Source organism: Aristolochia californica, unplaced genomic scaffold (genome assembly GCF_029961685.1).
Source record: "Aristolochia californica isolate CCGP_79_NKW_82.1479 unplaced genomic scaffold, dmAriCali1.0.hap1 SCAF_15, whole genome shotgun sequence".
Taxonomy (NCBI): Eukaryota; Viridiplantae; Streptophyta; class Magnoliopsida; order Piperales; family Aristolochiaceae; genus Aristolochia; species Aristolochia californica.
The window spans coordinates 17,976,670-18,003,900 of NW_027181826.1; positions in this window are offsets into that span (position 1 = coordinate 17,976,670).

Genomic DNA, 27,231 nt, shown 5'->3' on the forward strand with positions numbered 1-27,231 from the left:
GCTAGAAACATGTTGAAGATGCAAATGACCTAATGATCCAAAAATTTCAAGGAGTAGAAAAACATTAAATTCGCAAGTTAACGTGTGGTTGCATATTTACCAGAGCCAAACAACCCACTTTTTGCCAATCCTTCAGAATCACAGATACTTTTTGGAATTATCTCCCTCAGCATTTATGCATTTCCAATTTGAACGTTCAACTTTTTTTTCAAATCCAAACTTGTCCCACTTTTCTCGTAAACAAAACGATCACCACAAAATCCAAATTTTAGAGTTCATGATTTCAAAAAAAACTGAAACAATAATAAATGTAATTGAAGAAATTTATTTCACCCACTAAAAATAAACTCCAAAGTTTTGTTTTCCATTTTTGGGAAATTCCACTAGTACAACCCCTAATAGCTTGGTGGAATTTTATAAGATAAAGATTTCTAGTTGATCCTAACATGTTTAAAATGTGGTGGATATGCATGACAAAAACTTGTTGAAGATGCAAATGATGTAATGATCTGAAAAATTTCGAGTAGAAAAAAATTGAACTCTCAAGTTAACGTGTGGTTGGATATTTACAGGAGCCAAACAACCCACGTTTTGACTAACCTTCAAATTCACAGATACATTTTCGAATTATCTCACTCAGCATTTGTGCATTTCCATTGTGGACGTTCAATTTTTTTTCAAATCCAAAATTGTCCACTTTTGTCGTAAACAAAATCATCACAACAAAATGAAAATTTTTGAGTTCACGTTTCCAAAAAAATTTGAAAACTATAATATATGTAAGTGAAGAAAATTATTTCACGCACTAAAAATGAACGCAAAAGTTTTGTTATCCATGTTTGGGAAATTCCACTAGAACAACACCTAATAGCTTGGTAGAATTTTATAAGAAAGAGATTTCTAATTGATCCGAACATGTTTTAAATGTGGTGGATATGAATGCCAGAAACATGTTGAAGATGCAAATGACCTTATGATCCGAGAATTTCAAGGAGTTGAAAATAAATTAATTTCTCAAGTTAAGGTGTGGTTGGATATTTACCAGAGCCAAATGACCCACTTTTTGCCTTTCCTTCAAAATCACTGATACTTTTTAGAATTATCTCTCTCAACATTTGTGCATTTCCATTTTGGATGTTCAATTTTTTTTCAAATCCAAACTTGTGCCACTTTTCTTGTAAACAAAACGTTCACAACAAAAGTAAAATTTTAGAGTTCATGTATGCAAAAAAATATGCAAACAAAATATTGTTAGTGAAGAAAATTATTTCAGGCACTAGAAATGAACTCCAAAGTTTTTTTATCCATGTTTGGGAAATTACACTAGTACAATCCCTAATAGCTTGGTGGAATTTTATAAGAAAAAGATTTCTAATATATCCTAACATGTTTAAAATGTGGTGGATATACATGCCAGAGACATGTTGAAGATGCAAATGAGCTAATGATCCAAAAATTTCAAGGAATAGAAAAAATTTAAATTCTCAAGTTAACGTGTGGTTGGTAATTTACCAGAGCAAAACAACCCACTTTTTGTCTATCCTTAAAAATCGTGGATATTTTTTGGAATTATCTCTCTCAACATTTGTGCATTTCCATTTTGGACGTTCAATTTTTTTTCAAATCCAAACTTGTCCCACATTTCTCTTAAACAAAACGATCAAAACAAAATGAAAATTGTAGAGTTCATCTAAGCAAAAAAATTTGAAAACTATAATAAATGTAAGTGAAGAAAAATATTTCACACACTAAAAATGAACTCCAAAGTTTTGTCATCCATGTTTTGGAAATTCCACTTGTACAACCCCTAATAGCTTGGTGGAATTTTATTAGAAAGAGATTTCTAATTGATCCTAACATGTTTCAAATGTGGTAGATATGCTTGGCAGAAACATGTTGAAGATCCAAATGACCTAATGATCCAAAAATTTCAGGAGTAGAGAAAAATTATATTCTCAAACGTTTGGTTGGATATTTACCAGAGCCAAACAACACACTTTTTGCCTATCTTTCAATATCACAGATAATTTTTTAAATTATCTTTCTCAGCGTTTGTGCATTTCCATTTTGGACATTCATTTTTTTTTCAAATCCAAACTTGTCCCACTTTTCTTGTAAACAAAACGATCACAACAAGATGAAAATTTTAGAGCTCATGTATGCAAAAAAATTTGCAAACTATAATAAATGTAAGAGAAGGAAATTATTTCACGCACTAAAAATGAACTCCAAAGTTTTGTGATCCATGTTTGGGAAATTTCACTAGTACAACCCCTAATAGGTTGGTGGAATTTTATAAGAAAGGGATTTCTAATTGATCCTAACATGTTTTAAATGTGGTGGATATGCATGCCAAAAACATGTTGAAGATGCAAATGATGTAATGATGTAAAAATTTTAAGGACTAGAAAAAAATAAAATTCTCAAGTTAACGTATGGTTGGATATTTACCAGAGCCAAACAACCCCTTTTTTCCTATCCTTCAATAGCACAGATACTTTTTCGAATTATCTTTCTCAGCATTTGTGCATTTCCATTTTGGACATTCATTTTTTTTTCAAATCCAAACTTGTCCCACTTTTCTTGTAAACAAAACAATCACAACAAGATGAAAATTTTAGAGCTCATGTATGCAAAAAAATTTGCAAACTATAATAAATGTAAGTGAAGAAAATTATTTTACGCACACAAAATGAACTCCAAAGTTTTGTGATCCATGTTTGGGAAATTTCACTAGTACAACCCCTTTTAGCTTGGTGGAATTTTATAAGAAAGAGATTTGAAATTGATCCTAACATGTTTTAAATGTGGTGGATATGCATGCCAAAAACTTGTTGAAGATGCAAATGACGTAATGATCCAAAAATTTTAAGGACTAGAAAAAAATTAAATTCTCAAGTTAAAGTGTGGTTGGATATTTACAACAGCCAAAGAACCCACTTTTTGGAATTATCTCTCTCAGCATTTCAACATTTCCATTTTGGATGTTCAATTTTTTTTCGAATCCAAACTTCTCCCACGTTTCTCGTAAACTAAATGATCACAAAAAAATGCAAGTTTTTGAGTTCATGTATGCCAAAAAAATTTGAAAACTTTAATAAATGAAAGTGAAGAAAATTATTACACGCACTAAAAAGGAACTCCAAAGTTTTGTGATCCTTGATTGGGAAGTTCCACTAGTACAACCCCTAATAGCTTGGTGGAATTTTATAAGAAAAGGATTTCTAATTGATCCTAACATGTTTTAAATGCAGTGGATATGCATGCCAGAAACATATTGAAGATGCAAATGACCTAATCATCCAAAAATTTCAAGGAGTAAAAAAAAATTAAATTCTCTATTTAACGTGTGGTTGGATATTTACCAGAGCCAAACAACCCACTTTTTGCCTATCCTTCAAAATCACATATACTTTTTGGAATTATCTCTTTCAGCTTTTCTGCATTACCATTTTGGACGTTAAATATTTTTTAAAATCCAAACTTGTCCCACTTTTCTCGTAAACAAAACGATCACAACAAAATGAAAATTTTAGAGTTCATGTATGCAAAAAAATTAAAAACAATACTAAATTTAAGTGAAGAAAATTATTTCATGCACTAAAAATGAACTCCAATGTTTTGTTTCCATGTTTGGTAAATTCCATTAGTACAACCCTTAATAGCTTGGTGGAATTTTATCAGAAAGAGATTTCTAATTGATCCTAACATGTTTTAAATGTGGTGGATATGCATGCCAGAAACATGCTGAAGATGCAAATGACCTAATGATCCAAAAATTTCAAGGAGTAGAAAAAAATTATATTGTCAAATTAACGTGTGGTTGGATATTTACCAGAGCCAAACAACCTACTTTTTCTTATCCTTCAAAATTACTGATACATTTTGGAATTATCTCTCTCAGCATTTGTGCATTTCCATTTTGGACGTTCAATTTTTTTTCAAATCCAAAATTGTCCCACTTTTCTCGTAAACAAAACGATCACAACAAAATGAAAAGTTTTAGAGTTCATGTATGCAAAAAAATTTGAAAACAATAATAAATGTATGAGAAAAAAATTATTTCACGCACTAAAAATGAACTCCAAAGTTTTGTTATCCATGTTTTGGAAATTCTACAAGTACAACCCCTAATATCTTCATGCAATTTTATAAGAAAGAGATTTCTAATTGATCCTAACATGTTTTAAATTTGGTTGATATGCATGCCAAAAAGATGTTGAAGATGACCTAATGAGCCAAAAATTTCAAGGAGTAGAAAAAAATTAAATTCTCAAGTTAACGTGTGGTTGGATATTTACCAGAGCCAAACAACCCACTTTTTGCCTATCCTTCAAAATTAGATATACTTTTTGGAATTATCTCTCTAAGCATTTGTTCATTTCCATTTTGGACGTTCAAATTTTATTCAAACCCCAACATGTCCCAATTTTTTCGTAAACAAAACGATCACAACAAAATGAAAAGTTTAGAGTTCATGTCTGCAAGAAAATTAAAAACTATAATAAATGTAAGTGAAGAAAATTAAATCATGCACTAAAAATGAACTCCAAAGTTTTGTTATCCATGTTTGGGAAATTCCACTAGTACAACCCTTAATAGCTTGGTCGAATTTTATCAGAAAGAGATTTCTAATTGATCATAACATGTTTTAAATGTTGTGGATATGCATGCCAGAATCGTGTTGAAGATGGAAATGACCAAATGATCCAAAAGTTTCAAGGAGTAGAGAAAAATTATATTCTCAAGTTAACGTGTGGCTGGAAATTTACCAGAGCAAAACAACCCACTTTTTGCCTATCCTTCAAAATTACAGATACTTTTTGGAATTATCTCTCTCAGCATTTGTGCATTTCCATTTTGGACGTTCAATTTTTTTTCAAATCCAAACTTGTCCCACTTTTCTTGTAAACAAAACGATCACAACAAAATGAAAATTTTAGAGTTCATGTATGCAAAAAAATTTGAAAACTATAATAAATGTATGAGAAGAAAATTATTTCATGCACTAAAAGCGAACTCCTAAGTTTTGTTATCCATGTTTGGGAAATTCCACAAGTACAACCCCTAACATCTTCGTGCAATTTTATAAGAAAGAGATTTCTAATTGATCCTAACATGTTTTAAATTTTGGGGATATGCATGCCAGAAAGATGTTGAAGATGAAAATGACCTAATGATCCAAAAATTTAAAGGAGTAGATAAAAATTAAATTCTCAAGTTAACGTGTGGATGGATATTTACCATAGCTAAACAACCCACATTTTGTCTATCCTTCAAAATCACAATTACTTTTTGGAATTATCTCTCTTAGCATTTGTCCATTTCCATTTTGGACGTTCAATTTTTTTTCAAATCCAAACTTGTCCCACTTTTCTCGTAAGCAAAACGATCACAACAAAATGAAAATTTAAGAGTTCATGTATGTAACAAAATTTGACAACTATAATAAATGTAAGTGAAAAAAATTATTTCACGAACTAAAAATGAACCCCAAAGTTTTGTTATCCATGTTAGGGAAATTCCACTAGTACAAACCCTAATAGCTTCGTGGAATTTTATATAAATAATATTTGTAATTGCTCCGAACCTGTTTTAAATGTGATGGATATGCATGCCAGAAACATGTTGAAGATGCAAATGACTTAATGATCCAAAAATTTCATAGAGTAGAAAAAAATTAAATTCTCAAGTTAACGTGTGGTGGGATATTTACCAGAGCCAAACAACCCCACTTTTTGCCTGCCCTTCAAAATCACGGATACTTTTTGGAATAATCTCTCTCAGCACTTGTGCATTTCCATTTTGGACGTTCAATTTTTTTTGAAATCCAAACACTCCCATTTTTCTCGTAAACAAAACGATCACAACAAAATGAAAATTTTAGAGTTCATGTGTGCAAAAAAATAGAAAAACTATAATAAATGAAAGTGAAGAAAATTATTTCACGCACTAAAAATGAACTCCAAACTTTTGTTATCCATGTTTGCAAATTTCTACTAGTACAACCCCTAATAGCTTGGTGGAATTTTATAAAAAATAGATTTCTAATTGATCCTAACAAGTTTTAAATATGGTGGATATGCATGCTAAAAACTTGTTGAAGATTCAAATGACCTAATGATCCAAAAATTTCAAGGAGTAGAGAAAAATTAAATTCTCAAGTTAATGTGTGGTTGGATATTTACCGAAGCCAAACCACCCAATTTTTACCTATCCTTCAAAATCAGAGATACGTTTTCGAATTACCACTCTCTGCATCTGTGCATTTCCATTTTGGACGTTCAATTTTTTTTCAAATCCAAACTTCTCCAACTTTTCTCGTAAACAAAACGATGACAACAAAATGAAAAATTTAGAGTTCAAGTACTCAAAAAAATTTGAAAACTATAATATATGTAAGTGATGGAAATTATTTCACACACTAAAAATGAACTCCAAAGTTTTGGTATCCATGTTTGGGGAATTCCACTAGTACAACCCCTAATAGCTTGGTGGAATTTTATCAAAAGAGATTTCTAATTGATCCTAGCATGTAAATATGGTGGATATGGATGTCAGCAACGTGTAGAAGATGCGAATGACCTAATGATTAAAAAATTTCAAAGAGTAGAAAAAAATTATATTCTCATGTTAACGTGTGGTTGGATATTTACCAGAGCCAAACAACCCACTTTTTTCCTATCCTTCCAAATCACATATGCTTTTTGGAATTATCTCTCTCAGCATTTGTGGATTTCCATTTTAGATGTTCAATTTTTTTTTCAAAACCAAACTTGTCCCACTATTCTCGTAAACAAAACGATCACAACAAAATGAAAATTTTAGAGTCCACGTATCCAAAAATTTTTGAAAACTATAATAAATGTAAGTGAAGAAATTTATTTCACGCACTAAAAATGAACTCCAAAATTTTGTTATCCATGTTTGGGAAATTCCACTAGTACAACCCCTAATAGCTTGGTGGAATTTATTAAGAAAGAGATTTCTAATTGATCCTAACAAATTTTAAATGTGGTGGATATGCATGCAGGAAACATGTTGAAGAAGCAAATGACCTTATGATCCAAAAATTTCAAGGAGTAGAAAAACATTAAATTCTCAAGTCAACGTGTGGTTGCATATTTACCAGAGCCAAACAATCGACTTTTTGCCAAGCCTTCAAAAGCATAGATACATTTTGGAATTATCGCCCTCAGCATTTATGCATTTCCATTTTGAACGTTCAATTGTTTTTTCAAATCCAAACTTGTCCCGCATTTCTCGTAAACAAAACGATCACAACAAAATCAAAATTTTAGACTTCATTGTTGCAAAAACATTTAAAACTATAATAAATGTAAGTGAAAAAATTTATTTCACGCACTAAAAATAATCTCCAAAGTTATGTTATCCATTTTTGGGAAATTCCTCTAGTACAAGCCCGAATAGCTTGGTGAAATTTTATAACAAAGAAATTTCTAATTGATCCTAACATGTTTTAAATGTGGTGGATATGCATGACAGAAACATGTCGAAGATGCAAGCGACCTAATGACGTAAAAATTTCGAGTAGAAAAAAATTGAACTCTCAAGTCAACATGTTGTTGGATATTTACAAGAGCCAAACAACCCACGTTTTGCCTATCCTTCAAAATGACAAATACATTTTTGAAATATCTCTCTCAGTATTTGTGCATTTCCATTTTGGACTTTCAATTTTTTTTCAAATCCAAACTTGTCCCACTTTTCTCGTAAATAAAACGATCACAACAAAATGAAAATTTTAGATTTCACGTATCCAAAAAAATTTGAAAACTATAATAAATGTAAGTGTAGAAAATTATTTCACGCACTAAAAATGAACTCCAAAGTGTTGGTTTCCATGTTTGGAAAATTCCTCTAGTACAACCCCTAATAACTTGGTGGAATTTTATAAGAAAGAGATTTCTAATTGATCCTGACATGTTTTAAATGTGGTGGATATGCATGCCAGAAACATGTTGAAGATGCAAATGACCTAATGATCCAAAAATTTCAAGGAGTAGAAAAATATTTAATTCTCAAGTTAATGTGTGGTTGCATATTTACCAGAGCCAAACAACCCACTTTTTTCCTGTCCTTCAAAATCACAGATACTTTTTGGAATTATCTCCCTCAGCATTTATGCATTTCAATTTTGAACGTTCAATTATTTTTTCAAATCCAAACATGTCCCACTTTTCTCGTAAACAAAGCGATCACAACAAAATCAAAATTTTAGAGTTAATGATTGCAAAAAAATTTGAAACTATAATAAATGTAAGTGAAGAAATTTATTTCACGCACTAAAAATAATCTCCAATGTTTTGTTATCCATTTTTGGGAAATTCCACTAGTACAAGCCCTAATAGCTAGGTGGAATATTATAACAAAGAGATTTCTAATTGATCCTAACATGTTTAAAATGTGGTGGATATGCATGACAGAAACATGTCGAAGATGCAAACGACCTAATGATGTAAAAATTTCGAGAAGAAAAAAATTCAACTCTCAAGTTAACGTGTAGTTGGATATTTACAAGAACCAAACAACCCACGTTTTGCCTATCCTTCAAAATCACAGATACAGTTTCGAATTATCTTTCTCAGTATTTGTGCATTTCCATTTTGGACGTTCAATTATTTTTCAAATCCAAACTTGTCCCACTTTTCTCGTAAACAAACCGATTACAACAAAATAAAAATTTTAAAGTTCACGTATCCAAAAAAATTTGAAAACTATAATAAATGTAAGTGTAGAAAATTATTTCACTCACTAAAAATGAACTCCAAAGTTTTGTTATCCATGTTTGGAAAATTCCACTAGTACAACCCTTAATAACTTGGTGGAATTTTGTAAGAAAGAGATTTTTAATTGATCCTGACATGTTTTAAATGTGGTGGATTTGCATGCCAGAAACATGTTGAAGATGCAAATGACCTAATGATCCAAAAATTTCAAGTAGTAGAAAAACATTTAATTCTCAAGTTAACGTGTGGTTGAATATTTACCAGAGCCAAACAACCCACTTTTTGCCTATCCTTCAAAATCACAGATATTTTTTGGAATTATCTCCCTCAGCATTTATGCATTTCCATTTTGAAGTTCAATTATTTTTTCAAATCCAAACATGTTCCACTTTTCTCGTAAACAAAACGATCACAACAAAATCAAAATTTTAGAGTTCATGATTGCAAAAAAACTTGAAACTATAATAAATGTAAGTGAAGCAATTTATTTCACGTACTAAAAATAATCTCCAAAGTTTTGTTATCCATTTTTGGGAAATTCCGCTAGTACAACCCCTAATAGCTTGGTGGAATTATATAAGAAAGAGATTTCTAATTGATCCTAACATGTTTTAAATGTGGTGGATATGCATGACTGAAACATGTGGAAGATGCAAACGACCTAATGATCTAAAAATTTCGAATAGAAAAATATGTAACTCTCAAGTTAACGTGTGGTTGGATATTTACCAGATCCAAACAACCCACGTTTGGCCAATGCTTAAAAATCACAGATACATTTCGAATTATCTCTCTCAGCATTTGTGCATTTCCATTTTGGACGTTCAATTTTTTTTTAAATTCAAACTTGTCCCACTTTTCTCGTAAAAAAAGTGATCACAACAAAATGAAAATTTTAGAGTTCACGTATCCAAAAAAATTTGAAAACTATAATAAATGTAAGTGAAGAAAATTATTTCCAGCACTAAAAATGAACTCCAAAGTTTTGTGATCCTTGATTGGGAAATTCCACTAGTACAACCCCTAATAGCTTGGTGGAATTTTATAAGAAAGAGATTTCTAATTGATCCTAACAAGTTTTAAATGTAGTGGATATGCATGCCAGAAACATATTGAAGATGCAATTGACCTAATGATTCTAAAATTTTAAGGAGTAGAAAAAATTAAATTCTCAACTTAACGTGTGGTTGGATATTTACCAGAGCCAAACAACCCACTTTTTTCCTATCCTTCAAAAGCACAGATATATTATGGTATTATCTCTCTCTGACATTTCTGCATTTCCATTTTGGATGTTCAATTTTTTTTTCAAATCCAAACTTGTCCCACTATCTCGTAAACAAAACGATCACAACAAAATGAAAATTTTAGAGTTCATGTTTGCAAAAAAATTTGAAAACAATAATAAATGTAAGTGAAGAAAATTATTTCATGCACTAAAAACTAACTCCAAAGTTTTGTTATCCATTTTTGGGAAATTCCACTAGAACTACCCCTAATTGCTTGGTGGAATTTTATAAGAAAGAGATTTCTAATTGATCCTAACATGTTTTAATTGTGGTGGATATGCATGCCAGAAACATCTTGAAGATGCAAATGACCTAACGATCCCAAAATTTCAAGGAGTCGAAAAAAATTAGATTCTCAAGTTAACATGTGGTTGGATTATTTACTAGAGCCAAACAACCCACTTTTTGCCTATCCTTCAAAATTACAGATACTTTTTGGAATTATCTTGCTCAGCATTTTTGCATTTCCATTTTCGATGTTCAATTTTTTTTTTCAAATCCTAACTTGTCCTACTTTTCTCGAAAACAAAACGATCACAACAAAATGAAAAATTTAGAGTTCATGTATGCAAAAAAATTTGAAAACTATAAAAAGTGTAAGTGAAGAAAATTATTTCAAGCACAAAAAATGAACTCGAAAGTTTTGTTATCCATGTTTAGGAAATTCCACTAGTACAACCCCTACCAGCTTGGTGGAATTTTATAAGAAAGAGACTTCCAGTTGATCCTAACATGTTTTAAATGTGGTGGTTATGAATGCTAGAAACATGTTGAAGATGCAACTGACCAAATAATCCAAAAATTTCAAGGAGTTGAAAAAAATTAAATTCTCAAGTTAACGTATGGTTGGATATTTACCAATGCCAAACAACCCATTTTTTGCCCAACCTTCAAAATCAGAGATACTTTTTGGAATTATCCCTCTCAGCATTTGTGCATTTCCATTTTGGACATTCAATTGTTTTTCAAATCCAAACTATTCCCACTTTTCTCGTAAACAAACCGATCACAACAAAATGAAAATTTTAGAGTTCATGTATGCAAAAAAATTAAAAACTATAATAAATGTAAGTGAAGAAAATTATTTCATGCACTAAAAATGAACTCCAAAGTTTTGTTACCCATGTTTGGGAAATTCCACTAGTACAACCCATAATGGCTTGGTGGAATTTTATCAGAAGGAGATTTCTAATTGATCCTAACATGTTTTAAATGTGGTGGATATGCATGCCAGAAACATGTTGAAGATGCAAATGACCTAATGATCCAAAAATTTCACGGAGTAGAAAAAAAATATATTCTCAAGTTAACGTGTGGTTGGTTATTTATGAGAGCCAAACAACCCACTTTTTGCGTATCCTTCAAAATTACAGATACTTTTTGGAATTATCTCTCTCAACATTTGTGCATTTCCATTTTGGACGTTCAATTTTTTTTCAAATCCAAACTTGTCCCACTTTTCTCGTAAACAAAACGATCACAACAAAATGAAAAGTTTTAGAGTTCATGTATGCAAAAAAATTTGAAAACAATAATAAATGTATGAGAAGAAAATTATTTCACGCACTAAAAATGAACTCCAAAATTTTGTTATCCATGTTTGGGAAATTCCACAAGTACAACCCCTAATTACTTCGTTCAATTTTATAAGAAAGAGATTTCTAATTGATCCCAACATGTTTTAAATTTGGTTGATATGCATGCCAGAAAGATGTTGAAGATGCAAATGACCTAATGATCCAAAAATTTCAAGGAGTAGAAAAAAATTAAATTCTCAAGTCAACGTGTGGTTGGATATTTACCAGAGCCAAACAACCCACTTTTTGCCTATCCTTCAAAATTACTTATACTTTTTTGAATTACCACTCTAAGCATTTGTGCATTTCCATTTTCGACATTCAATTTTTATTCTAACCCCAACATGTCCCAGTTTTTTCGTAAACAAAACGATCTCAACAAAATGAAAAGTTTAGAGTGCATGTATGCAAAAAAATTAATAACTATAATAAATGTAAGTGAAGAAAATTATTTCATGCACTAAAAATGAACTCGAAAGTTATGTTATCCTTGTTTGGGTAATTCCACTAGTACAACCCTTAATAGCTTGGTGGAATTTTATCAGAAAGAGATTTCTAATTGATCCTAACATGTTTTAAATGTGGTGGATATGCATGCCAAAAACATGTTGAAGATGCAAATGACCTAATGATCCAAAAATTTCGAGTAGAAAAAAATTATAATCTCAAGCTAACATGTGATTGAATATTACCGAGAGCCAAACAACCCACTTTTTGCCTATCCCTCAAAATTACAGATACTTTTTGGAATTATCTCTCTCGGCATTTTTACATTTCCATTTTGGACGTTCAATTTTTTTTCAAATCCAAACTTGTCCCACTTTTCTCGTAAACAAAACGATCACAATCAAATGAAAATTTTAGAGTTCATGTATGCAAAAAAAATTGAAAACTATAATAAATGTTCGAGATGAAAATTATTTCACGCACTGAAAATGAACTCCAAAGTTTTGTTATCCATGTTTGGGAAATTCCACAAGTACAACTTCTATTACCTTCGTGCAATTTTATAAGAAAGAGATTTCTAATTGATCCTAACATGTTTTAAATTTGGTGGATATGCATGCCAGAAAGATTTTGAACATGCAAATGACCTAATGATCCAAAATTTCTAGGAGTAGATAAAAATTAAATTCTCAAGTTAACGTGTGGTTGGATATTTACCAGAGCCAAACAACCCACATTTTGTCTATCCTTCAAAATTACAGATGCTTTTTCGAATTATCTCTCTCAGCATTTGTCCATTTCCATTTTGGACGTTAAGTTTTTTTTCAAATCCAAACTTGTCCCACTTTTCTCGTAAACAAAACGATCACAACAAAATGAAAATTTTAGAGTTAATGTTTGTAAAAAAATTTGACAATTAAAATAAATGTAAGTGAAAAAAATTATTTCACGAACAAAAAATGAACCCCAAAGTTTTGTTATCCATGTTTGGGAAATTCCACTAGTACAACCCCTAATAGCTTGGTGGAATTTTATATGAATAATATTTCTAATTGATCCTAACATGTTTTAAGTGTGGTGGATATGCATGGCAGAAAATATGTTGAGGATGCAAATGACCTAATGATAAAAAAATTTCATGGAGTAGAAAAAAATTAAATTCTCAAGTTAACGTGTGGTTGGATATTTACCATATCCAAACAACCCCACTTTTTGCGTATCCTTCAAAATCACAGATACTTTTTGAAATTATCTCTCTCAGCACTTGTGCATTACCATTTTGGACATACGATTTTTTTTCAAATCCAAACACTCCCATTATTCACGTAAACAAAACGATCACAACAAAATGAAAAATTTTCAGTTCATGTATTTTAAAAAATTGGAAAACTATAATAAATGTAAGTGAAGAAAATTATTTCACGCTCTAAAAATGAACTCCAAAGTTTGGTTATCCATGTTTGGAAAATTCCACTAGTACAACCCTTAATAGCTTGGTGGAATTTTATAAGAAATAGATTTTAATTGATCATAACATGTTTTAAATGTGGTGGATATGCAAGCCAAAAACTTGTTGAAGATGCAAATGACCTAATGATCCAAAAATTTCAAGGAGTAGAGAAAAATTAAATTCTCAAGTTAGCGTGTGGTTGGATATTTGCCAAAGCCAAACCACCCAATTTTTGCCTATGCTTCAAAGTCACAAATACTTTTTCGAATTATCTCTCTCTGCATCTGTGCATTTCCATTTTGGACGTTCAATTTTTTTTCATATCCAAACTTGTCCAACTTTTCTCGTAACCAAAACGATCACAACAAAATGAAAAATTTAGAGTTCATGTACGCAAAAATATTTGAAAACTATAATAAATGTAAGTGAAGGAAATTATTTCACACACTAAAAATGAACTCCAAAGTTTTGGTATCCATGTTTGGGAAATTCCACTAGTACAACCCCTAATAGCTTGGTGGAATTTTATAAGAAAGAGATTTCTAATTGATCCTAGCATGTAAATGTGGTGGATATGCATGCCAGGAATGTGTAGAAGATGCGAATGACCTGATGATCAAAAAATTTCAAGGAGTAGAAAAAAATTATATTCTAAATTTAACGTGTGGTTGGATATTTACCAGAGCCAAACAATGCACTTTTTTCCTATCCTTCAATATCACAGATGCTTTTTGGAATTATCTCTCTCAGCCTTTGTGCATTTCCATTTTGGATGTTCAATTTGTTTTTCAAACCCAAACTTGTCCGACTTTTCTCGTAAACAAAACGATCACATCAAAATGAAAATTTTAGACTTCACGTATCCAAAAAAAATTAAAAACTATAATAAATGTAAGTGAAGAAAATTATTTCATGCACTAAAAATGAACTCCAAAGTTTTGTTATCCATGTTTGGGAAATTCCACTAGTACAACCCCTAATAGCTTGGTGGAATTTATTAAGAAAGAGATTTCTAATTGATCCTAACATGTTTTAAATATGGTGGATATGAATGCCCGAAACATGTTGAAGATGCAAATGACCTAATGATCCAAAAATTTCAAGGAGTAGAAAAACATTAAATTCTTAAGTCAACGTGTGGTTCCATATTTACCAGAGCCAAACAACCGACTTTTTGCCTATCCTTCAAATGCACAAATACATTTTGGAATTATCTCCCTCAGCATTTATGCATTTCCACTTGGAACGTTCAATTGTTTTTTCAAATCCAAACTTGTCCCACTTTTCTCGTAAAGAAAACGTTCACAACAAAATCAAAATTTTAGAGTTCAAGTTTGCAAAAAAATTTGACACTATAACAAATGTAAGTGAAGAAATTTATTTCATGCAATAAAAATAATCTCCAAAGTTTTGTTATCCATTTTTGGGAAATTCCACTAGTTTAACCCCTAATAGCTTGGTGGAATTTTATAAGAAAGAGATTTCTAATTGATCCTAACATGTTTTAAATTTTGTGGATATCCATGACAGAAACATGTCGAAGACGCAAACGACCTAATGATCTAAAAATTTTGAGTAGAAAAAAATTGAACTCTCAAGTAAACATGTAGTTGGGTATTTACCAGAGCCAAACAACCCACGTTTTGCCTATCCTTCAAAATCATAGATACATTTTCGAATTATCTCTCTCAGCATTTGTGCATTTCAATTTTGGTCGTTTAATTTTTTTTAAAATCCAAACTTGTCCCACTTTTCTCGTAAACAAACCGATCACAACAAAATCAAAATTTTAGAGTTCATGTTTGCAAAAAAATTTGAAACTATAATGAATGTAAGTGAAGAAATTTATTTCACGCACTTAAAATAATCTCCAAAGTTTTGTTAACCATTTTTGGGAAATTCTACTAGTACAACCTCTAATAGCTTGGTGGAATTTTATAAGAAAGAGATTTCTCATTGATCCTAACATGTTTTAAATGTGGTGGATATGCATGCCAGAAACATGTTGAAGATGAAAATGGCCTAATGATCCAAAAAATTCAAGGAGTAGAAAAACATTAAATTCTCAAGTTAACGTGTGGTTGCATATTTACCAGAGCCAAACAACCCACTTTTTGCCTATCCTTCAAAATCACAGACACTTTTTGGAATTATCTCACTCAGCATTTATGCATTTCCATTTTGAACGTTCAATTTTTTTTTCAAATCCAAACTTGTCCCACTTTTCTTGTAAACAAAACGATCACGAAAAAATCAAAATTTTGGAGTTCATGATTGCAAAAAAAATTGAAAACTATAATAAATGTAAGTGTAGAAATTTATTTCATGCAATAAAAATAATCTAAGAAGTTTTGTTATCCATTTTGGGAAATTCCAATAGTAGAACCCCTAATAGCTTGGTGGAATTTTATAAGAAAGGGATTTCTAATTAATCCTAACATGTTTTAAATGTGGTGGATATGCATGATAGAAACATGTCGAAGATGCAAACGACCTAATGATCTAAAAATTTCGAGTAGAAAAAAATTGAACTCTCAAGTTAACATGTGGTTGGATATTCACTAGAGCCAAACAACCCACGTTTTGCCTGTCCTTCAAAATCACAGATACAGTTTCGAATTATCTCTCTCAGCATTTGTGCATTTCCATTTTGGACGTTCAATTTTTTTTCAAATCCAAACCTGTCCCACTTTTCTCGTAAACAAAACGGTGGCAACAAAATGAAAATTTTAGAGTTCACGTATCCAAAAAAATTTGAAAACTATAATAAATGTAAGTGAATAAAAATATTTCACGCACTAAAAATGAACTCCAAAGTTTTGTTATCCATGTTTGGGAAATTCCACTAGTACAACCCCTTATAGCTTGGTGGAATTTTATAAGAAAGAGATTTGTAATTGATCCTAACATGTTTTAAATGTGGTGGATATGAATGCAAGAAACATTGAAGATGCAAATGACCCAATGATCCAAAAATTTCGAGTAGAAAAAAATTAAATTCTCAAGGTAACGTGTGGTATCATATTTATAAGAGTCAAACAACCCACTTTTTGCCTATCCTTCAAAATCACAGATACTTTTAGAAATTATCTCCCTCAGCATTTATGCATTTCAATTTTGAACGCTCAATTTTTTTTTCAAATCCAAAATTGTCCCACTTTTCTCGTAAACAAACCGATCACAACAAAATCAAAATTTTAGAGTTCATGTTTGCAAAAAAATTTGAAACTATAATGAATGTAAGTGAAGAAATTTATTTCACGCACTAAAAATAATCTCCAAAGTTTTGTTAACCATTTTTGGGAAATTCTACTAGTACAACCTCTAATAGCTTGGTGGAATTTTATATGAAAGAGATTTCTAATTGATCCTAACATGTTTTAAATGAGGAGGAAATGCATGACAGAAACATGTCGAAGATGCAAACGACCTAATGATCTAAAAATTTCATGAAGAAAAAAATTGAACTCTCAAGTTAACGTGTAGTTGGATATTTACCAGAGCCAAACAACCAATGTTTTGCCTATCCTTCGAAATCACTGATACATTTTCTAATTATCTATCTCAACATTTGTGCACTTAACCTTTTGGACGTTCAATTTATTTTTCAAATCCAAACTTGTCTCACTTTTCTCATTACCAAAACGATCACAAAAAAATGAAAATTTTAGAGTTCACGTATCTAAAAAAATTTGAAAACTATAATAAATGTAAGTGAATAAAATTATTTCACGCACTAAAAATGAACTCCAAAGTTTTTTTTTCCATGTTCGGGAAATTCCACTAGTACAACCCCTTATAGCTTGGTGGAATTTATAAGGAAGCGATTTCTAATTCATCCTACATGTTTTAAATGTGGTGGATATGCATGCCAGAAACATTCTGAAGATGCAAATGACCTAATCATCCAAAAATTTCAAGGAGTAGAAAAAAATTAAATTCACAAATTAACGTGTGGTTGCATATTTACCAGAGCCCAACAACCCACATTTTGCCTATCCTTCAAAATCACAGACACTTTTTGGAATTATCTCCCTCAGTATTTATGCATTTCCATTTTGAACGTTCAATTTTTTTTTTCAAATCCAAACTTGTCCCGCTTTTCTTGTAAACAAAACAATCACAACAAAATCAAAATTTTAGAGTTCATGATTGCAAAAAAATTTAAAACTATAATAAATGTAAGTGAAGAAATTTATTTCACGCACTAAAAATAATCCCCAAAGTTTTGTTATCCATTTTTGGGAAATTCCACTCGTACAACCCTTAATAGCTTGGTGGAATTTTATAAGAAAGAGATTTCTATATGACCCTAACATGTTTTAAATGTGGTGGATATGCATGACAGAAACATGTCGAAGATGCAAACGAACTAATGATCTAAACTTTTCGAGTAGAATAAAATTGTACTCTCAAGTTAACGTGTGGTTGGATATTTACCAGAGCCAAACAACCCACGTTTTGCCTATGCTTAAAAATCACAGATACATTTTTGAATTATCTCTCTCAGCATTTGTGCATTTCCATTTTGGATGTTCAATTTTTTTTAAAATCCAAACTTGTCCCACTTTTCTCGTAAAGAAAATGATCACAACAAAATGAAAGTTTTAGAGTTCACGTATCCAAAAAAATTTGAAAATTATATTAAATGTATGTGAGGAAAATTATTTCACGCACTAAAAAATAACACCAAAGTTTCGTTATCCATGTTTTGGAAATTCCACTATTACAACCCCGGATAACTTGGTGGAATTTTATAAGAAAGAGATTTCTAATTGATCCTAACATGTTTTAAAACTGGTGGACATGCATGCTAGAAACATATTGAAGATGCAAATGACCTAATGATCCAAAAATTTCAAGGAGTAGAAAAAAATTAAATTCTCAAGTTAACGTGTGGTTGGATATTTAATAGAGCCAAACAACCCACTTTTTGCCTGTCCTTCAATTACATATACTTTTTGGAATTATCTCTCTAAGCATTTGTGAATTTCCATTTTGGACGTTCAATTTTATTCAAACCCCAACAAGTCCCAGTTTTTTTGTAAACAAAACGATCACAACAAAATGAATAGTTTAGAGTTCAAGTATGAAAAAATATTTGAAACCTAAATAAATGTAAGTGAAGAAATTTATTTCACGCACTAAAAATAATCTCCAAAGTTTTGTTATCTATTTTTGCGAAATTCCACTAGCACTACCCCTAATAGCTTGGTGGAATTTTAAAAGAAAGAGATTCTAATTGATCTTAACATGTTTTAAATGTGGAGGACATGCATGCCAGAAACATGTTGAAGATGCAAATGACCTAATGATCCAAAAATTTCAAGGTGTAGAAAAAATTTAAATTCTCAAATTAACGTGTGGTTGCACATTTACCAGAGCCAAACAACCCACTTTTTTGCCTATCCTTCAAAATCACAGATACTTTTTGGAATAATCTCCCTCAGCATTAATGCATTTCCATTTTGAACGTTCAATTTTTTTTTCAAATCCAAACTTGTCCCACTTTTCTCATAAACAAAATGATCACAACAAAATGTAAATTTTAGAGTTAATGTATGTAAAAAAATTTGAAAACTACAATAAATGTTAGTGAAGAAAATTATTTCACGCACTAAAAATTAACTCCAAAGTTTTGTTATCCATTTTTTGGAAATTCCACTAGTACACCCACTAATAGCTTGGAGGAATTTTGTAAGAAAGAATTTTCTAATTGATCCTAATATGTTTTAAATGTGGTGGATATGGATGCTAGGGACATGTTGAAGATTCAAACGACCTAATGATCCAAAAATTTCAAGGTGTAGAAACAAATTAAATTCTCAAGTAAACATGTGGTTCGATGTTTACCAGAGCCAAACAACCCACTTTTTGCCTATCCATTAAAATCACAGATACTTTTCTGAATTATCTCTTTTAGCATTTGTGCATTTCCATTTTGAACGTTCAATTTTTGTTCATATCCAAACTTGTCCCACTTTTCTTGTACACAAAACGATCACAACAAAATGAAAATTTTAGAGTTCATGTATGCAAAAAAATTAGAAATCTATAATAAATGAAAGTGAAGAAAACTATTTCACGCACTAAAAATGAACGCCAAAGTTTTGTTATCCATGTTTGGGAAATTCCACTAGTACAACCCCTAATAGCTTGGTGAAATTTTATAAGAAAGAGAGTTCTAATTGATCCTAACATGTTTTAAATGTGGTGGATATGCATGCCAGAAACATGTTGAAGATGCAAATGACCTAATCATCAAATAATTTCAAGGTCTAGAAAAAAATAGATTGTCAAGTTAACGTGTGGTTGGATATTCACCAAAGCAAAATAACACACCTTTTGCCAATCCTTCAAAATCACACATACTTTTTTGAATTATCTCTCTCAGCAATTGTACATTTCCATTTTGGACGTTCAATTTTTTTTCAAATCCGAACTAGTCCCACTTTTCTCGTAAAAAAAATGATCACAACAAAATGAAAATTTAGAGTTCAAGTATGCAAAAATATTTGAAACATTTAATAAATGTAAGTGAAGAAAATTATTTCACGCACTAAAAATGAACTCCAAAGTTTTTTTACCCATGTTTGGGAAATTCCACTAGTACAACCCCTAATAGTTTGGTAGAATTTTATAAGAAAGAGATTTCTAATTGATCCTAACATGTCTTAAATGTGGTGGATATGCATGCCAGAAACATGTTGAAGATGCAAATGACCTAATCATCCAAAAATTTCAAGGAGTAGAGCAAAATTATATTCTCAAGTTAATGTGTGGTTGGATATTTACCAAAGCCAAACAACCACCTTTTTCCTATCCTTTAATATCACAAATACTTTTTCGAATTATCTTTCTCAGTATATTTGCATTTCCATCTTGGACAGTAAATTTTTCTTCAAATCCAAACTTGTCCCACTTTTCTTGTAAACAAAACGACCACAACAAAATGGAAATTTTAGAGTTCATGTATGCAAAAAAATTTGAAAACTATAATAAATGTAAGTGAAGAAAATTAATTCATGCACCAAAAATGAACTCCAAATTTTTTTGATCCATGTTTGGGAAATTTCACTAGTACAACCCCTAATAGCTTGGTCGAATTTTATAAGAAAGGTATTTGTAATTGATCCTAACATGTTTTAAATGTGGTGGATATGCATGCAAAAAACATGTTGAAGATGCAAATGACCTAATGATCCAAAAATTTTAAGGAGTTGAAAAAAAATTAAATTCTCAAGTTAATGTGTGGTTGGATATTTACCAGAGCCAAATGACCCACTTTTTGCCTATGCTTCAAAATCACAGATACTTTTTAGATATATCTCTCTCAACATTTGTGCATTTCCATTTTGGATGTTCAATTTCTTTTCAAATCCAAACTGGTCCCACTTTTCTCGTAAACAAAACAACCACAACAAGATGAAAATTTTAGAGTTCATGTATGCAAAAAAATTTGAAAACTATAATAAATGAAAGTGAAGAAAATTATTACACGCTCTAACAAGGAACTCCAAAGTTTTGTGATCCTTGATTGGGAAATTTCACTAGTACAACCCCTGATAGCTTGGTGGAATTTTATAAGAAAGAGATTTCTAATTTATCCTAACATGTTTTAAATGTGGTGGATATGGATGCCAGAAATATGTTGTAAATGCAAATGACCTTATGATCCAAAAATTTCGAGTAGAGAAAACTTTTATTCTCAAGTTAAGGTGTGGTTGGATATTTACCAGAACCAAACAACCCACTTTTTGCCAAACCTTCAAAATCACATATACTTTTTGGAATTACCTCTCTCAGCATTTCTGCATTTCCATTTTGGATATTCAATTTTTTTTCAAATCCAAACTTGTCCCACGTTTATCGTAAACAAAACGATCTTAAAAAAATGCAAGTTTTAGAGATCATGTATGCAAAAAAAATTTGAAAACTTTAATAAATGAAAGTGAAGAAAATTATTTCATGCACTAAAACGGAACTCCAAAGTTTTGTGATCCATGATTGGGAAATTCCACAAGTACAACCACTAATAGCTTGGAGGAATTTCATAAGAAAGAGATTTCTAATTGATCCTAACATGTTTTAAATGTGGTGGATATGGATGCCTGAAACATGGTTAAGATGCAAATGACCTAATTATCCAAAAATTTCAAGGTGTAGAAAAAAATTAAAATCTCAAGTTATCGTGTGGTTGGATATTTACCAGAGCCAAACAACCCAGTTTTTGCCTATCCTTTAAAATCACAGATACTTTTTGGAATTATCACTCTCAGAATTTGTGCATTTCCATTTTGGACGTTCAACTTTTTTCAAATCCAAATTTGTCCCACTTTTCTCGTACACAAAATGATCACAACAAAATGAAAATTTTAGAGTTCATGTATGCAAAAAAAATTGAAAACTATAATAAATGTAAGTGAAGAAAATTATTTCAAGCACTAAAAATGAAGAGCAAAGTTTTGTTATCCATGTTTGGGAAATTCCACTAGTACAACCCGTAATAGGTTGGTGGAATTTTATAAGAAAGAGATTTCTAATTGATCCTAACATGTTTTAAATGTGGGGGATATGCTTGCCAGAAACATGTTGAAGATGCAAATGACCTAATCATCCAAAAATTTCAAGGAGTAGAGAAAAATTATATTCTCAAGTTAACGTGTGGTTGGATATTTACCAGAGCCAAGCAACCCACTTTTTGCCTATCCTTCAATATCACAGATACTTTTTTGAATTATCTTTCTCTGCATTTGTGCATTTCCATTTTGGACATTCAATTTTTTTCAAATCCAAAGTTGTCCCACTTTTCTCGTAAACAAAACGACCACAACAAAATAAAAATTTTAGAGTTCACGTATGCAAAAAAACTTTGAAAACTATAATAAATGTAAGTGAAGAAAATTATTTCACGCACTAAAAATGAACTCCAAAGTTTTGTCATCCCTGTTTGGGAAATTCAACTAGTAAAACCCCTAATAGCTTTGTGTAATTTTATAAGAAAGAGATTTCTAATTGATCGTAACATGTTTTAAATGTGGTGGATATGCATGGAAGAAACATGTTGAAGATGCAAATGACCTAATGATCCAAAAATTTCAAGGACTAGAAAAAAATATATTCGGAAGTTAACGTGTGGTTGGATATTTACTAGAGCCAAACAACACACTTTTTGCCTATCCTTCAAAATCACAGATACTTTTTGGAATTATCTCTCTCAGCATTTGTGCATTTCAATTTTGGATGTTCAATTTTTTTTCAAATCCAAACTTGTCCCACTTTTCTCGTAAACAAAACGATCACAACCAAATGAAAATTTCAGAGTTCATGTATGCAAAAAAATTTGAAAACTATAATAAATGTAAGTGATGAAAATTATTTCACAAACTAAAAATGAACCCCAAAGTTTTGTGATCCATGTTCGGGAAATTTCACTAGTGCAACCCCTAATAGCTTGGTGAAATTTTATAGGAAAGGGATTTTTAATTGATCCTAACATGTTTTAAATGTGGTGGATATGCATGCCAAAAACATGTTGAAGATGCAAATGACCTAATGATCCAGAAATTTTAAGGACAAGAAAAAAATTAAATTCTCAAGTTAACGTGTGGTTGGATTTTTACCAGAGCCAAACATCCCACTTTTTGCCTTTTCTTCAAAATCACATATACTTTTTGGAATTATCTCTCTGAGCATTTCTGCATTTCCATTTTGGATGTTCAATTTTTTTTCAAATCCAAACTTGTCCCACATTTCTCGTAAACTAAACGATGACAAAAAATGCAAGTTTTAGAGATCATTTATGCAAAAAAAATTTGAAAACATTAATAAATGAATGTGAATAAAATTATTACACGCACAAAAAAGGAACTCCAAAGTTTTATGATCCATGATTGGGAAATTCCACAAGTACAACCCCTAATAGCTTGGTGGAATTTTATAAGAAAGAGATTTCTAATTTATCCTAACATGTATTAAATGTGGTGGATATGCATGCCAGAAACATGTTGAAGATGCAAATGACCTAATGATCCAAAAATTTCAAGGAGTAGAAAAAAATTAAATTCTCAAGTTAACGTGTGGTTAGATATTTACCAGAGCCAAACAACCCACTTTTTGCCTATCCTTCAAAATCACAGATACTTTTAGGAATTATCTCCCTCTGCATTTTTGTATTTCCAGTTTGGATGATCAATTTTTTTTTTAAATCCAAACTTGTCCCACTTTTCTCGTAAACAAAACGATCACAACAAAATGAAAATTTTAGAGTTCATGTATGCAAAAAAATTTGAAAACTATAATAAATGTAAGTGAAGAAAATTATTTCACGCACTACAAATGAACGCCAATGTTTTGTTATCCTCGTTTGGGAAATTCCACTCGAACAACCCCAATAGCTTGGTAGAATTTTATAAGAAAGAGATTTCTAATTGATCTTAACATGTTTTAAATGTGGTGGATATGCAAGCCAAAAATATGTTGAAGATGCCAATGACCTAATAATCCAAAAATTTCAAGAAGTAGAAAAAAATTAAATTCTTAAGTTAACGTGTGGTTGGATATTTACCAGAGCCAAACAACCCACCTTTTGCCTATCCTTCAAATTCACAGATACTTTTTGGAATTATCTCTCTCAGCATTTGTGAATTTCCATTTTGGACGTTCAATTTTTTTTTCGAATCCAAACTTGTCCCACTTTTCTCAAAAACAAAACGATCACAACAAAATGAAAATTTTAGAGTTCATGTATCCAAAAAAATTTGAAAACTATAATAAATGTTAGTGAAGAAAATTATTTCACGCATTAAAAATGAATGCCAATGTTTTGTTATCCATGTTTGGGAAATTCCACTCGAACAACCCCTAATATATTGGTAGAATTTTATAAGAAAGAGATTTCTAATTGATCTTAACATGTTTTAAATGTGGTGAATATGCATGCCAAAAACATGTGTAAGATGCCAATGACCTAATAATCCAAAAATTTCAAGAAGTAGAAAAAAATTAAATTCTTAAGTTAACGTGTGGTTGGATATTTACAGGAGCCAAACAACCCACCTTTTGCCTATCCTTCAAAATCACAGATACTTTTTGGAATTATCTCTCTCAGCATTTGTGCATTTCCATTTTGGATGTTCAATTTTTTTTCAAATCCAAACTATTCCCACTCTCTATCACAACAAAATGAATATTTTAGAGTTCATGTATGCAAAAAAATTTGAAAACTATAATAAATGTAAGCAAAGAAATTTATTTTTCGCACTAAAAATGAACAATAAAGTTTTGTTATCCATGTTTGGAAAATTCCACTAGTACAACCTCGAATAACTTGGTGGAATTTCATAAGAAAGAAATTTCTAATTCATCCTAACATGTTTTAAAACTAGTGGACATGCATGCCAGAAACATGTTGAAGATGCAAATGACCTAATGATCCAAAAATTTCGAGTAGAAAAAAATTAGATTCTCTAATTAACGTGTGGTAGGATATTTACAAGAGCCAAACAATCCACTTTTTGCCTATCCTTCAAAATTACATATACGTTTTTGAATTATCTCTCAAAGCATTTGTACATTTCCATTTTGGACGTTCAATATTTATTCAAACCCAAACTTGTGCCAGTTTTTTCGTAACCAAAACGATCACAACAAAATGAAAAGTTTAGAGTTCCTGTATGCAAAAAAATTTGAAAACTATAATAAATGTAAGTGAAGAAAATTATTTCGTGCACTACAAATGAACTCCAAAGTTTTGTTATCGATGTTTGGGAAATTCCACTAGTTCAACCCTTAATAGCTTGGTGGAATTTTATCAAAAAGAGATTTCTAATTGATCCTAACATATTTTAAATGTGGTGGATATGCATGCCAGAATCATGTTGAAGATGCAAATGACCTAATGATCCAAAAATTTCAAGGAGTAGAAAAAAATTATACTCTCAAGTTAAATTGTGGTTGGATATTTACTAGAGCCAAACAACCCACTTTTTTCCACTCCTTCAAAATTACAGATACTTTGTTGAATTATCTCTCTCAGCATTTGTGCATTTCCATTTTGGACGTTCAATTTTTTTTTCAAATCCAAACTTGTCAGACTTTTGTCGAAAACAAAACGATCACAACAAAATGAAAATTTTAGAGTTCATGTATGCAAAAAAATTTGAAAACTATAATAAATGTATGAGAAGAAAATTATTTCACGCACTAAAAATGAACTCCAAAGTTTTGTTATCCATGTTTTGGAAATTCCACAAGTACAACCCCTAATATCATTGTGCAATTTTATAAGAAAGAGATTTCTAATTGATCCTAACATGTTTTAAATTTTGTGGATATTCATGCCAGAAACATGTTGAAGATTCAAATGACCTAATGATCCAAAAATTTCAAGGACTAGATAAAAATTAAATTCTCAAGTTAACGTGTGGTTGAATATTTACCATACCCAAACAACCCACATTTTGTCTATCCTTCAAAATCACAGATACTTTTTGGAATTATCTCTCTCAGCATTTGTCCATTTCCATTTGGGACGTTCAATTTTTTTTTAAAATCCAAACTTGACCCACTTCTCTCGTAAACAAAACGATCACAACAAAATGAAAATTTTAGAGTTCATGAATGTAAAAAAATTTGAAAACTATTATAAATGATAGTGTGGAAAATTATTTCACGAACTAAAAATGAACCCCAAAGTTTTGTTATCCATGTTTGGGAAATTCCACTAGACAAACCCCTAATAGCTTGTTGGAATTTTATAAGAAAGATATTTCTAATTGATCCTAACATTTTTTAAAATTGGTAGATATGCATGCTAGAAAACATGTTGAAGATGCAAATGACCTAATGATCCAAAAATTTCATGGAGTAGAAAAAAATTAAATTCTAAGTTAACATGTGGTTGGATATTTACCATAGCCAAACAACCCCACTTTTTGCCCAACCTTTAAAATCACAGATAATTTTAGGAATTATCTTTCTCAGCATTTGTGCATTTCCATTTTGGACGTTCAATTTTTTTTTCAAATCCAAAATTGTCCCACTTTTTTCGTAAACAAAACGATCACAACAAAATGAAAATTTTAGAGTTCATGTATGAAAAAAAATTTGAAAACTATAATAAATTTAATTGAAGAAAATTATTTCACGCACTAAAAATGAACTCCAAAGTTTTGTTATCCATGTTTGGAAAATTCCACTTGTACAACCACTTATAGCTTCGTGGAATTTTATATGAAAATGATTTCTAATTAATCCTAATATGTTTAAAATGTGGTAGATGTGCTTGCCAGAAACATGTTGAAGATGCAGATGACCTAATGATCCAAAAGTTTCAAGGAGTAGAGAAAAATTATAATCTTAAGTTAACGTGTGGTTGGATATTTACCAGAGCCAAACAACCCACTTTTTGCCTATCCTTTAAAATCACAGATACTTTTTGGAATTATCTCTCTCAGTATTTGTGCATATCCATTTGGGACGTTCAATTTTTTTTCAAATCCAAACTTCTCCCACTTTTTTCGTACACAAAACGATCACAACAAAATGAAAATTTTAGAGTTCATATATGTAATTAAATTTGAAAACTATAATAAATGTAAGTGAAGAAATTTATTTCACGTACTAAAAATGAACTCCAAAGTTTTGTTATCCATGTTTGGGAAATTCCACTAGACAAACCCCTAATAGCTTGTTGGAATTTTATAAGAAAGATATTT